Below are 13,330 nucleotides of genomic sequence, written 5' to 3' on the forward strand. Positions count from 1 at the left end.
CCAATGAGTTTAATGAGCTGAGTGAGAAATCTAGTAAACCCTGCCTATTCATGATTTATCTAAAAGTCTCCATCACCAAGAGAAGCTCCAAATGCTATATACCTATATCCTACTGAAGGTGCATACATTAAGACATAAGATAGCTTCTTTGAGTCCATTTCGACATCTCCTATTGCTCTTGAAACTCCATTCTGACCACCATTATAGAGGCAGTAGCAGCAACTGGTGGATGTTCATGGTGCAACAGGCATTACTGCAGTAGCGAGAGCAGCATGAGCACCTTCTGACATTTCTGTCAAGCAAGGACTCCCAAGTCACAAGCAGAGAAAATGTGGATTGGGCTTCTTTTATTGTTGATACAGAAGGTCTAAAGCCTTATATTTGCCATCTGCAGTTCCGAGACTTTGTGACTGAAAGAAAAAAACAAAATCTCTTTCCCTTGTGACTGTAATCTGTTGAAAATTAGAGATTTCTAAGAACTATGATAAAACTGTTTTTATAAATGTTTAAGGAATTTTATTGTATTAAAATTTAATATAGAAATGAGTAAAAATTGGGTTCATTGATGTTGGTCTCAAATAAGGTTTTTGAAGAACAGTGATAACAAATATGCTTGGTATTGAAGCCTGTATAAAGTAATGCATAACATGTGCAATTTCTACTTTGATTTATCTCTATGTAAAGGTAAGGGTTGAAAAGAACTTGCATTTAAATTTAAAAAGTAGATGAATTAGCATTTACTACCGAGGTGTGATTTGCTTTCTTTTAATAGATAATAAAATATTGATAGCAACATATTAAAGAAAATTTGAAATATTACTATTTTAATTAATACCAATACGAGGTGAATTTAATTCTCAAAGATATTCTTACTTACCAGTTTCAAACTGGTTTTGATTCAAATGATTTGGGTGTTCTGACTATGCCAGTTATTACTCTAATTTATAAAATAGTTATTATTTAATATGTAATATTAAGACGAATGTAGTAAAAAATTTAATAAGTTGAGTCATATAATGATTGCTTAGAAATGACTGCTTTAGAAAGCAGATAACATTTTAATTTGGAAAGAAAATTTTTATATGTTGACATTGCTCAAAGAAAAAATTAACAGAATATTCTTTATTTCAAGACTAATATAGAAAAATAATCGTAGTAAATGCCCATTAAAAATTTTAAGTTGAAAATTTATCTAAGCACAGCAATATCTTAATAGTATACAGTTTAAAAAATTCTCTTTAGAGCATGAGTCTCTTAAACTTAATGTTTTTGTCCTTGTTTGATCACTTGCATAGCAGAAAACAGTCCAGTTTAACAGTAACTGGGTGACTCACTGAATATTTAAGTATAAGTACAGGAAATTATAGTTCTTTTATCGTTGACTAGAGCTGTAGCTCTGTGAAATGTCTCAGAGTCTTTGAGCTGCCCCAGCAAACAGGGCCAGGAAGAGGCAAGGCTCAGGTGAGAAGTGAGTAAACAAGAAGGTTGTGAGGTGATTCCCCTGACATCTCTCTAGGTACTGACAAAAGATTGAACTGTACATAGAGAGATCCCTGTTCCGCAGTAGCTGAGACATAGCTGTCCTTGATAACCAGGTGTTCTCAGAGTCAGGCAAGTGTGAAACAAGAAAAAGATGATCTTCTCTTCAGACACAGAAATCATGATAACAGGCAACTATGAGGCAAAAATGAGAACCAATCCCACAAAACATTGGTTCTTAAACAGCAGTGAATGTCAGTCATACTTACCTAGGATGTGTTAAGCATCGCAGGATGCAGAGTCCCTCACCTGAAGATCTGGATTTAGAATAGGTAAGGCCAAGGGGGCTGGCTTTTTACAAGTAACCAAGGGGGTGCTGTTAAGGTGGTTTCCTTGACCACACTAAAAGAATTCCTCTTATAGAGTACGTACAAGCACCAGGAACATGAAATCCCTAAAACGATGGTATGCTTAAAACAAGGGAAACTTGTAATTACTTAAAGTACAAATAGAGTTGTTCAGGACATAGATGTAAGCAGTAATAAGTGAAAATGCCTTACTATTTGATTGAATTGTCAATAAAACACATCAATATACTTCTTCAAAAATACCATCCAGTGTAATTAATTAAATAATCTCAGGTCAGAAATATTAAAATAGCCTTTTGTGTTAAACATTTCATTTTTTTATGGACTAAAACACTGAAAAATATGATACTACATTTGTCTTTGGGCCAAGTCTGTTTTACATTTTGAGCAGAGCATTGAGTTTGTCTGCCAGGGCTCTTTTCCAATTTCTATTTCATATATATAAAGTATATAGAAAGAAAAAGACCTCCATATTTATTTATATTTTGAACATGCCTCTCATCAAGATCTTAAGAGTAATGTGCAGAGAACACGACCTATGAGTCAATGAAAGATGGCAATGAACTTGTCCCTCTCATATAATACACCAGACAATGAAATAGTGAACCCATGATGGAACAGTAGGGGAAAATATTCAAGTCACAGTCTCTACAGAAGACTTAGATTTAAATCTAATGTAGTGTTCTTATATCTAAAATATCTTCTAAGTTTTAAATTTCCAAGGAGGTGGCAAGCTTCTCAAGAGTGTTCTGTACAACATCTGTTATATAATAGCTACTCAATAAATGAATGAAATATCTGCCTTTGGTCAGGGGGAGGCAATTGTATAAGAAAAAGTTTTTGACTATAGATTTTTTTTTTCTGAGAGATATCATAAAATTAACCTCATTTATAAGCTACTTAAGGTCACTGGAGTAAGGAAACCACCTAAAGTGACATTTTAAGCTTTTAATTCCAGTTGTATTATAAAAGGCAGAAACTTTAAAAATGCCTTTTATAGAAGAGACTAATTTATTTACTCACCAAAAAGTTGTTTTCTTCTCCTATGCACTCAGGGAATCTACATTTTTTCAGCTCACTTGCATCTAGATAGGGCCTTGTGTACAATAAATATTTGTTGAGTATACGTTTATTTAACAACATGATTATATTTCCCACAATTTTCATGACAGGAATATTTAATGAATTTTCCGTCTATTTCCATATACATAAACTCACTTAAGGCTTCAAAATCCCCTGGAAAAATAAATACAATTTGACAACTTTCTGGTTTACTTCCAGACTGTGAATGTTCCAGTAGGTTGAATAAGCTGATACAGCCCACGTCATCAAGATTAAATGTTCAGACTCAAGAATAAATATGTTAAATAAACAAAGAAACAGACCTACCAATTTTATTAATTGAAACAAACACTGCCATTTAAAATAATTGGACAAGATGTAAAGCTATACATACCGGGCTGTTGATCACAGCACTGTTTATATTAACAAAAATAAAAAACAAATTAACAGCATTTAAGTGTTTATTATTAGGGAAGTGGTTAACCAAGATGTATTACTTTCAAATAATAAAGTCTTATACAATTTTAATCTTCATTTACTAAGACACAAAGAGATCTATAAAGTCTTAAGGAAAACAATATCTAGACTATGTTTCCAATTTTGATCTTTGTGACTGTATATTTGGAAGAATGTACACCAATATGTTAAGAGTGCTTATTTGTGAGTGGAAGAATTGTAATTTATTTAAATGACTCTTTACATTTTCTATTTCATATTTTAATAAACTTATGGTCCTATTATAATATTAAAAAACAAAGCTATTTTAAAAATTGATACTACTTAAAACAAAACCTCAAGCAAATATTTTTCTATAGTTATAACAAAGTCAATAAATAATTTACTAGGTATTTCATTATTTGCCATTTTATTTTCAATTCAGCATTCTGCTTCAAAGGTTTGTAGTATTTTATTTTGCACATGAGTAATGCCCTCCATTAACGCGTGATCTGCTACTTCTATATTCATCTTTCCAATGAGGTAGAGTTCTACACAGAACTTGCCTTTTCCCTACTCTAGCTGAATTTGGGCCAAACTAATATTTAGACTAATACTAAATGCCTCAGGAATAGCTGGATTTCTTGTTAATATGTTTGCAAACTAACATTATTTAAGAATAATGTAGAAGAGACTTAAACTTATAAAAGTTAAAAAGAGATGTTTATCTGAAGCTTCAAAAAATGTGCTAAAGCAAATGAATAGACATATGGAAAAAAAATTAACCTTGATGTGTACGTCACACTATACACAAAATATATTTAGAATTTAGGTCTAAATTAAAAATGTAAAAATGTAAAATACTTATAAATAGGAAAGCTAAAGTTATGAAATGTCTACAGTAAAACATAGATGATTCTTGAAGTAGACAGAGATTTCTTAGACTACACGCAATACATATAAATTAAAAAATAAAATTGATAAATTGAACTTCATCAAAATTAGAACTTCAGGTCTTTAAAAGACATCATTAAAAAAAAATAAAAAGGCAAGCCACAGACAGCAAAATATATTTCCAATACATATAATGCCAAATGACCTGCATCCTAAAGCAAACAAACAAAAAAGTTCTGAAAGCTGAATAATCAGAAGGAAATTAACCCACTTAAAATGGCCAAAAGAATCCACTTCATCAAAGAAGACATATTCATAGCTAATAAACATATGAAAAGATGCTCACCATTAGTCATCAGGGATATGAAATTTAAAACCACAGTGAAAGACCACTTTAGAGTCATTAGCAGGGCAAACATTAAAAAAAAAAAGGACAAACAGCTGGCAATTCTATCTGTTGGTGAGGATTTGGATGGAACAAATGAAACTTATATTTCTGCTGGGAAAGCTAAAAAACAGTTTTGGCCGTCTTTTAAAGTTAAACATACACTGATTATGTTATCTAGAAATTCCAGTCCCGGATATTTACCCATGAAAAATAAAAACACGTGCACAAAAAGACTTGTACAAGAATGTTCATGACAATATTCATAATAATCCTGTACTGGAAACAACATAAATACCTAACAACGGATGAATGGATAAATAATTTTGGTACATCTATACAATGAAATACTACTCAGCAATAAAAATAAATGAACTAATGATACCTACAACGACTTGGATGAATTTTTAAAAAATTAAGTAGAACAAATACAGATTATATAATTTCATTTATATGAAATTCTAGAACAGGCAACACTAATAAATAGTGATAAGAATCAGATCCACAGTTTCTAGGGAGAAGGTGACAGGGACTGCCTGCAAAGGTACATGGTTGAATTTTCTAAGAAGATGAAAAAACTGTTTAATATCTTAATTGTGGAGTTAGTTAAATGGATGCATAGATTTGTCAAAACTCACCAAATGTATACTTAAATATGTGCATTTTATTGTATGAAAATTATGTATTAAGTATTTTAAAATAGATGCTTGATTACGGAGTTTAGAAATTAGGGAATTCCTTAGACTAGTGGTTAGCAAGCTTACATCAGAATCACCTGGAAGTCGCCTTAAAATAAATTGGTAAATCCCACTCCAAATTTCTGATTCAGCAGATCAGGAATAATGCCCCTGAAATTTATAATTCTAAGCTCTCAGGTGATGCTGAAGTAGCTGGTCCAGACAGCACACTTTGAGAACCACTGAACTAAAGGTAGGTAGAAATGATGCCTACATTGAGATATTAGATAGGTCAATTTCGGCAACATCTTTGCTGCAGTTAGTAAACACAGAGCAATTTTACAAGTTTAAATCCATACACATGCCTCTCAATTTAATAGGAATGAAGTTTAATGTTTCGAGTAATTTCCTGAAAAAATAAAAGTGAGCTTTTTATTTGCTTTAATGGAGTCCCTGGAAATTCATAGAGGGAGTGGAAAATCCTCTGAAATCCAATACAAATTTTTTGTGTACATGCTTTTTTTTTTCCCCTTAGAGAAGGCCAACTTTTCATCAAAATTTCAACTGAATATGATAAAAAAATATGAAGAAGCAGAGTAATGAGCAAAGAAAGCTTCTGAGAGTCGCAAGACATTCTAGAAGTGTAATTTTTTCAAGTAAGATTAAAATTAAGATATTCTTAATTTTACGTTATTATACCTCCATCTCTCCTCACTATTTCTGGTTCCAATGGAATTAAAACAACGAATATTAATGAATAGAGCATTTGTGTCTATGAGCATGTTTATTTGTGCATATATATTTTCAAGGGTAGAATATGCAAACATGATTACAATTATTTCTACCTATTTCAGCATTATCTATAAGTATTTTAATAGGACTGCCATACATGATATTAGAATGTGACACATTATTCATTGTCCACTACAACTCCCTTTATTCCTTGCAAATATAAAAGAGAGAAATTTTCAGTCTTCTGCTTTGTATCCTAGACACACACATTTAGGGGGTTGTTTTAATTTCTCAACAAACTACCAAAAACCGTGTTACATTCAATTATTTTCATATAATAGAAAAAAATGCAAATAATCATAGAGCTTAACCATCAACAGATTCAGCAAACACATTTAGTACTTTTATTTCATAAAAAAATATGACGAAAGGCTTCCGCAAATACGTGGTTCACTGACTGATGTTTTGTGACTTAGAGGCATCTAAAAACAATTTGATTGTAAATATTATCACTACTAATCCTTTCATGCTGTTTTATGAAAAGGTCTCACTTCTTTTTCTGCATGCTTTTCAACAGGTAATAGACATATATATTCATAGTCTAGATAACATATGGACACAAAGCTCAAATATTCTCTCATCTGAACTTTGTTTTCTCTCCATTTTTTAATCTTTGCATGAAGTCACCTTATAGAATGATATTCTTTTCTCCCTCTTGTCTGAGTTGTTGCTAACAGCTTTTAATTTGGGAAGTCTATCTCTGAGTTTTCTGCGCCTCAATGGTTTCAGCTCAATTGTTTCTCTAGCCAGCAGAGCATTTCATTTTTCCTGAAGGTCACTGCAGGCTGCCAACGCTTTGAAAACATAACATCTTTTCATTCATGCCGCAGTGTAACCCTGCAGTACCATTAAGAGAAACAGAAGCAAGCATATGACTTTTTCTATCAACAATTATTGAATTTATTGTTATATAAAGCAAATTAGGCTATCAGTGAATAAAGTTCTTCCATAACTCCACCTTTTTTCAAGACAATAGAAATTATTTTTTATATTTTAGTTTTGTGCCTGTGTATAGATAATTATTTGTATAAATGATACCATAATGTCATCTGCTTTTGGAAGTAACTCTTCCAACCATATCGCTACCAGTTGCAATAAACCAATGATGCAGGAAGCAGCCCTGATCTAAGGACACTCATAAAACGAACACCACATTGGCCATCTGTTGGAGGAGGGATGGCATTAAATGAAATGTGGGCCTGGAACACATCCAGTATTGTTTATTCTGTCACATATCAGATGAGCACTGAAATCGAATTGATGATTTTTTAATTCCAAAGGGACAAGAAATGGAGAGCAGAGGAGGGAGACGATTCCAGATATATCTGAAAGTATTCAAGTAACAACTTGATTCAAAAAGAAAAGAAAAAACTAATGAATGCATTTGATCTCAAAGGAAGAATAATCCACATTATACATGCCAAATATTTATATTATCGGGCTAACAGAAATTCACTGTAAATTTACTTATGTGTTAAATAGTTAATGATGCCAAACAAAATATAAGCTTGTCCTTAGATGAACAAGTTCGTTGAATCATCAGCACGAATTATTTCTAAGAGTTTAAAGGCAAGACATTTTTTCTATATTTTAGATAATATAAAAATGTTTTAGATTATCTTATATGAAAGAGATGATACTGTGACTCATTAGGTTGCTTTTTTTTTAAGTTCTAGGGCAATGAAATTGTTGCATAGTAGTTACAAAGTTAGTTTGGGAAATATTAAAATGAGATTTTCCTTATAAAAGCAAGTTATCAAGTTATCCCCATGCGTTTTAATGGGAAACTCACTGAAGCTTGATTCAAAGATCGGATTTAACATCACAGATTTTCCAATTATTAGTGAGATGACTTTGTGCAAGTGATTTAATTTCCCTGATTCTCAGTTTCTTTAAAATGTAAAAATGTCAAATGGAGAATTTATGTCCAATATCTCTGTAAAAGCTAAAGCATCCAAAGAATGTAAATGATTTTATTTTCATTTTGGTAAAATATATAGGTCAGTTTTGGAGGAAGTGCCCTTAGGATCTGTCATATTCTCGTGCAGAAGTACCCTCTTTCTCCCTGTCAGCTCTTTTTCCTGTCTTACAAGGGCAATCTCGAACACACCTGGAGCAAACTGAGCACATAGTTCCAGTTACTGAGCTCCCTTAAGAATGGAAGTGCTAACTGAAATGCAGATGAATTCGGTAATAGTCTTAAAATCACAATAAGAAAAATAATCTTTCTTCAGGCAATATCTATGGATATGATATTAGAAGAGCACATTATGTTTTTGATTACTCCAGGCTGATTAAAAAAGACATTTCATACATCCATCTGTTCATTTAAAATTCATTGCCCATAGTTAGATTTCTGTCACCATGTATTTGACCCCTTTTACCCCATCTACCTCTGCCTCCCTCTTCCCCTTTCCTTCTGGTAACCACAAGACTATTGTCCATGTCCATGAATCTCTGTTTGTCCTGTTTGTTTGTTGCTTTTAGTTTTATATCCCACATATAAGTGACAATGAAATACACACACACACACATACACACACACATCTCTTACTGATGAACTGTACACCTGAAAGTTACTAGATTTCATTAACCAAAGTCACCATAATTTAAATAAATTAAAAAAATAATAAAAATAAAAATAAAATAAAATGCAAAAAAAAAAAAGAAGAAAAGAAAAAGAAAAACAAAAGAAAAGATATTCATTGAGTTCTTACAGTGGTAGGGTAGGCATCTACCTAGCTGGGAACAAAAGTAATAGTGCTTGCCCTTGTAGAGCTTGTTTAAATCAGGAGTGACATTAACACGGGTAAGCCAAAATATTCACAAATTGTCCTAAGGGGTAGGAAAGAACCACAGAGCAATGATAGTGATGCTGGGTGGACTGCAGGGTGGGGAAAAGTCCTGGGGAGATGTGGCTTAGTTTAGATAGAGTGGTTAGTGATCTGACGGCCACATCATCAAACATATTAAAACGCACACACCAGTAAGATATTTTCAGAAAAAAAGGATGTTCTCATTAACATCACTGTTAATGCAAATGCTCAAATTAGAATAGTTTATATAGGTGAAGTGAGTTTTTCTCCACTTGAAAGTCTGAACTATCAGCTCTTACACATATAACTGGCAAGAGTTAAACCCACCGCCGTGCAAGCAGATGCCACCCAACCTCCGCTACCCTGACCTGCCAAGGCTCATTAATCTCCACCATTTAACGCCTCACTGTCCATGGATCCCCATCCTGGAGAGAGAACTACATTCTGCCCACTTCATATTAGGGCCAGCCCATAATATAAGGTGACCAATTAGGAAAAACTGCAAATCTACACTAGCTATGAGTGTAGTACATATTTTTTTTTCAAAAGTTCTTAGCAATACTTTAACTCAACTTCAATCTCTTGTTCATTGATTTCAAAATTCATGTGGATTATTTTTATAATTTATCTACTTACTTATCACTGTATTGTTCAAATTTTAATTTTTTTCTCCCTCTCTCACCTATTCTCAGGAATCTAATCTCAGACTGTTTAAGCAGATTGAAAGAAAAACAACTCTGCAAAAAAAAAAAAAATGTCCTGAGCAGAATTATAACAGTAAAATATAGGTCATTGATTGTGTCCACTCAGGCTCTGAATATCATTATATCCTGTTTCTTTATTCAAATCTATTATCTTGAATTGCTTTTCCTCTAGCTCTGTATAACCAACTGAATCCTACCCTATCTTCCTCTTGTAGGTTATACCCTAAGCTTAGACCATCCAGCATCTTGGTTACAAATAAGAGTTCTGATGTGAGCAGTCTTTCGTTCAAATGTCCACTTGACATTTATTATCTGTGGGACCTTAGGCAAGTAAATGAATCTTTTGGAAAAATAGAAGCACTTACTTCATCGAGTTGTTATGAGGAATAAACTAATATGTAGATCGCTCAGTACCATGTATGGACCCAGCAAGTACTCAATACTTATAAGCTATTATAGTTCCATAATCTTTTTCAAAGAATGACCAAAATATCACCTTTAACAGTTCCTATCAGCCCAAGGAGAAATAAGATTGAGGTTTTTCCTATCATCTTGGTAATCTTTTGTTTTGCTTTATTACTTGTTTGCAAAAAACAAAACAAAACAAACAAACAAAAAAGCAAACCCTAAATTAGTGACCATGTACAGTATATACATTTTTAATTTTTTTTAATTTTTCAATTACAGTTGACATACAGTATTATATTGCTTTCAGGTATACAGTTAGACATTTATATAACTTATAAAATGATACCTGTGCTAAGTATTATACTTAGCACAGGTATCATTGTACCCACCTTGTATCATACTTAATTATTACAATATTACTGACTGTATTTCCTGTGCTGTACTTTACATCCCCATGGTTGTTTTTATAACTGGAATTTGTATATCTTAATCCCTTCCCCCTTTCCACCCATCTCTCAAACCCTTCCTATCTGGCAATATCAAAATGTTCTCTGTATCTATGAGTTTCTGTTTTGTTTGTTAATTTATTTTGTTTTTGAGATTCTACATATAGGTGGAATCATATGGCATTAGTCTTTCTCTGTGTCTCACTTAGCACAATATCCTCTAGGTCCATCCATGTTATTGCAGATGACAAAACTTCATTCTTTTTTATGGCTGAGTAATATTCCATTGTATATTTGTACCATTTCTTTATCCATTCATCTATTGATGGACTCTTAAGTTGCTTCCATATCTTGGCTATTGTAAATAATGCTGCAATGAACATATGGATGCATATGTCTTTTTGAATTAGCGTTTTGGGTTTCTTTAGATATATACCCAAAAGTAGAATTATTGGGTCTTTCTTCATCTCGTTATAGCCTTTGTTTTAAAGTCCTTTTGTCCGGTATAAGTATTGCTACCCCAGCACTTTTTTCATTTCTGTTTTCATAAAATATCTTTTCTCATCTCTCTACTTTGTGTGTGTCTTTCAATCTCAAGTGAGTCTCTTCTGGCAGCAAATGTATGGGTCTTGTTTACTTATCCATTCAGCCACCCTATGTCTTTTGATTGAAGCATTTAATCCATCTACATTTAAAACAATCATTGGTAGGTATGTAGCTATTGCCATTTTATTATCTATATTTTTTATTTTTTTCTTCTTCTTAGAATAGTCCCTTTAACACTTCTTATAATATTGTTTTGGTATTGATGAACTCCTTTAGCTTTTTCTTGTTTGGGAAATTCTTTATCTGTCCTTCAATTCTAAATTATACCTTTGCTGGGTAGAATAATCTTGGTTGTAGGTCCCTGCATTTCATCACTTTGAATATTTCGTGCCAATCTCTTCTGGCTTGCAAACTTTCTGTTGAGAAATAAACTAACAGTCTTATGAGAGCTCTCTTGTAGTAACTAACTGCATTTTTCTTGCTACTTTTAAGATTCTCTCTCTGTCTTTAACCTTTACCATTTAATTATAATTTAACCATTTTAATTATAATGTGTCTTGGCGTGGGCCTCTTCGGGTTCATTTTGTGTGGGATTCTCTGTGCTTCCTCACAGTATATGTTTTAAATATGCATCTAATTTTATGTCTATGTGGCTTCTATTAAATGTAATACATGTATAACTGTCTGTCTCTGAAGGCATTATATATTCCAGGCTCATAGAGAAAGTGAGAACTCAATCTGTTTACTTTTCTTAAACTTAATACATTTCTTTTGGATTATTCAATTTGCAGGCACCATTATGCAACACTTGTGATTTAGATCAGCTTCTCTCCTATGAGTTCAACAATATTACTGCTAGGAGCAATTCTACAGACAAATATAGCTCAAGAGAATGATCTATACTTTCAATTTTTTTGTAAGTTTGACTCAGATCTAGTATAGTTGTCACTGCTATTTTCAAAGTGTATCCATGGTTATAATCATGTTGATGTTTTACAAAAGCCATGTCAAAAGACTTAGTTAAAAAACAATATCACTTTCTCATTGTTTATTCATTTTTTATTTTTGGTACTCTAAATACAAATATGTGGGAAAGCTTAATGTTATCTTTTCCAGAGAGTATATATCTCATTTTTATACTTAAAAAAATTATGTTAGAAATTATTTCATATTTTAAAGTTCTCTCATTCTTCCTTTTTAGTTGAATAGTATTTCATTGTATGAATATACATTGTCAGTTCTTATTATTAGATATCTAAGTTTTCCTCATTTTTTTTTTTTTACTAATACAAACACTATTGCAATAAACATAGTTTCTTTACACACGTGTAAATGCATCTGTAAATACCTGATTCTTATATTTTGTTACTGGCTCCCCATTATCCCAATCAAATTTAGAATCTTCTTATCTCTTTCATTCTTCTTCATAATAATAGATGGCATACCAAGTTTAACCAGTTATTACATCCAATCTTTTACTAGAAAGGAAGAAATGGTGGTAATCATCATCATTATCATCATCATCATCATAATAGAACATGTTCTTGAATAACAGAACATGTTCTTGAATACACATAAAATATTTCTTAGAAAATCTTATAAAATATGGTGATGTTGAGGAGGTACTCTATTGGCAACTGTATTGTTCTTGGGACTTTACATGCATTATCTTTAATTTTCACAATTAGGTTTTATTAAGCCTATTTATTAAGACTTAGGCTTGGGTCAAAATAGGAATTTGACCAAGTTACAAAGTAAATACTAAGGCTAGGCTATGTACCTGAATTCTCTAATTCCTAAACCCATACTCTGCCTTCAAATCCATAATAGCTCTCTAACGCATGTTATCAGTCTTTACTGCTGACCCATTATAACTTCTGAATCCTGCTGAATATACTCAGTGTCCACTATAATCTCACTAGTTCAGATGAACTAGTAAGTAGCCTCCTATGGGGTTTTCATGCTTTCTGCTATTTCCCTCCCATTTCATTTGCTCATCACTCTAATAACCTCATTCTATACTAATTCAATTACATTATAAGATTACTCTTTCAATCAAGTATTCATACTTCCTCAACAACTGAACCCACTGTCCTTGCCCCTCACTGACACCTCCACTATTTTGATAGCAATCTCAGGGTCTAGGGAGTAAGTAGATATATGTGAAATGAGAAAGGAGAAGAGGGAGGTGTTAATATGCTAGACCTCCCTAGCCCTTTACCCTCATCTTAAACAGAGCAGCTTTATTTTTATCTGCTTTATGTATAGAGGAGGGAGACAAATAATATTTTATTTGGAAAAAAAGAAAAAAACCTATA

The 13,330-nt window shown here is 32.4% G+C and overlaps 1 protein-coding gene across 1 annotated transcript in view; it reads right to left on the reverse strand.

Annotated features, from left to right (window-relative positions):
• The window catches only part of HS3ST5 (heparan sulfate-glucosamine 3-sulfotransferase 5), a 250,121-nt gene that overhangs the window by 215,695 nt on the left and 21,096 nt on the right, over nucleotides 1-13,330 (reverse strand). The gene's annotated exons all lie outside the window — the stretch shown is intronic.

Source organism: Pteropus medius, unplaced genomic scaffold, assembly GCF_902729225.1.
Source record: "Pteropus medius unplaced genomic scaffold, Ma_sr-lr_union100, whole genome shotgun sequence".
Lineage (NCBI taxonomy): Eukaryota > Metazoa > Chordata > Mammalia > Chiroptera > Pteropodidae > Pteropus > Pteropus medius.